Source organism: Dasypus novemcinctus, chromosome 11 (genome assembly GCF_030445035.2).
Source record: "Dasypus novemcinctus isolate mDasNov1 chromosome 11, mDasNov1.1.hap2, whole genome shotgun sequence".
Classification (NCBI taxonomy): Eukaryota; Metazoa; Chordata; class Mammalia; order Cingulata; family Dasypodidae; genus Dasypus; species Dasypus novemcinctus.
This window is the reverse complement of record NC_080683.1, coordinates 113797339-113799821: the sequence shown is the minus strand read 5'-3', so window position 1 is coordinate 113799821 and position 2483 is coordinate 113797339.

Genomic DNA, 2483 nt, shown 5'->3' with positions numbered 1-2483 from the left:
TTCTGAAACCTTGCAACCAGGTTGGACGCCACCCCACCCCATTTCCTATTCCCCAAAGACATTCAAGAGGAGCTTACTTTTTATCACCGCAATCAATGAAAAAACAACTTCACGCTGATACAACATCATCAAAAGAAACATAGTAGACCTAATGCTGAAAATGTCAGCTGCCTTGCGGCAGCAGGATGAGCACTGCCTGTCAGGGGTGGAATATGGCCATTTCCCTCAGAAATGTAAAAGCATCCCACAGCGTCCCTGCGAAGTCATTGTGGTACCCCAGGGTGCTTCCAGGCACAGTTTGGGAACCCACGGGCCTCATCTGAGAATCTTGTTTCAAACATGGAGCTCACACCCGGGTGTTCCCACGGCTTCCCACCTGCCATCGTGGCAGAAAAGATGCAGGTCACCAGAAAAAAAAACAGACCAAAGCCCCACTTAGTGAGGCAGGGAACTTAAACGATAGGGAGATGATAAGCTAAGTCTGAGGCTCTCTATATCTGAAATAAGGACTCTGGTGCAAGAAATGGATATCCCATCCCAGACCAGACTTCCAGCATCAGGAATGAGAAGGGACACCAAAAAAGAGAGTCAAACTGGGTTGGATCTGCTGCTCTCAGCGTCCTGATCACAGGTCATCTCCAGTGCCTTAGAGAGGAGGAACTGGAGACTTATCAGAAGACGATCTCCTTGCATATCTGTGTACACCCTTCTGAGCTGCCTCAGAAAGTGGAGTGGAAAGAACATGAGTTAAACAGAGCGAGTTCTCTTGTTTACAAGTTCGTGACCCAGGGCAGGTTGTTGACCCTCTCTCAACCAGCGGTTGCTGCATGTGGAAAAAGAGTTGCAAAACCAACAGCCTCAGCACCAGAGTGGGGACTGAATGTGTTAACTTAGAAAATCTGCCTCACACAATTAGTCCTTATTTGCATGGAGGTTATCTGATATCATTGTTGTCGCTTTTCAAAAGGAAGCATAAAAATATTCCTCTTACACAAAGTTGGGCATTAGAGATGGGGAAAAGCTCCACCACCAATATTCATGAGACTTTTCATGCCGTTACTTGCCTAGTTATTCATCATGGACTACAAAGCAATGATTGGAGTCAGATCAGAGTTGGAGAAGTGCCACCAAGTAGAATAGCAGCATTTTAGACTCGGTTCCCATTCTCTAAAGGTGCAGAAAGTGCAGCTTACTCCTCAGGGCAAGGGCTTAAATGATTTCAGGGTTCATGCAGCTCTGGTCCAGGCAAAAGAGTTCTGAAATGGAGAGCGTAGACATCTGGAGCCCTTACTTACGTGGGTCCCTTCCAAAGCCTTGAGAGAAACCTGAGCAATGTGCCCATATGGCCATGTCTTTTTTTTTAGATTGTACACTTTATTAATATTTATCAATAAAACTGATCAAAATTTTTAACAAGTGAGAAGACAATTCTTTTAAACAATAAGGGACATAATAAAGCCAACATAAACTATCAGAAAGTATTGTGAAAAGACAGAGTCTATCTGCCTTCTAGGCCAAATACTTAAAAGTTAAGTATATCTTTTTACAATCTCTTACTAAGAACAGACCAAAACTCCTAGTTAATATTGAAGTCCTTGTTTAACATGACAATAAGACATTTCTTAAAAATCTTACAGGAAAACCTAATAAATCGTACCCAAATTTGACCACGAAAAATAAAATTCCTTTTCTGCAAACCGTTGACTACTTTCCATATCCCTTTGGGTTTTACCAAACATTTTTCTCTCTTTCCCCCACTCTCCAAAATGGCTCCCTTGTCTTTCTGTTCCTTGTGTCTGCCTTTAGTCAGCTCGTCTTTTCTTTTTCCAGTAAAATTGTCCTTTTTTTTTTTTTTTTTGGTTCTATGATCTCTATTTTTTTTTAATGTTACATTCAAAAAATATAAGAGGTTCCCATATAACCCCCACTCCCCTCCACCCCACTCCTCCCACACCAACAACCTCTTTCATCATCGTGGCACAGTCACTGTATTTGGTGAACACATTTTGGAGCACTGCTGTACCGCATGGATGATAGTTTACATTCTCCCCAGTCCATTCAGTGAGTTATGACAGGATATATAATGTCCTGCATCTGTCCCTGCAATATCACTGAGGACAACTCCAAGTCCCAAAAATGCCCCCACATCACAGCTCTTCTTCCCTCTCCCTGCCTTCAGCAACTACTATGGCCACTTTCTCCACATCAATACTACAATTTCTTCCATTACTATTCACAATAGTTCTGTAGTAGAATATCAGTAGTCCACTCTAATCCATATTTTATTCCTCCATTCTGTGGCCCCTGCAATGGTGATGTCCACTCCACCTCTATATTGAGAGGGGGCTTAGATTCCACATGGATGATGGATGCAATTCTCCTGCTTGCAGTTGTAGGCACTCTTGGTTCCCTGGTGTGGTGGTTGGCCATCCTCACCTCCCTGTTAGGTGACCTGGGTAAGTCCAATGAACCAGAGAGTAGGA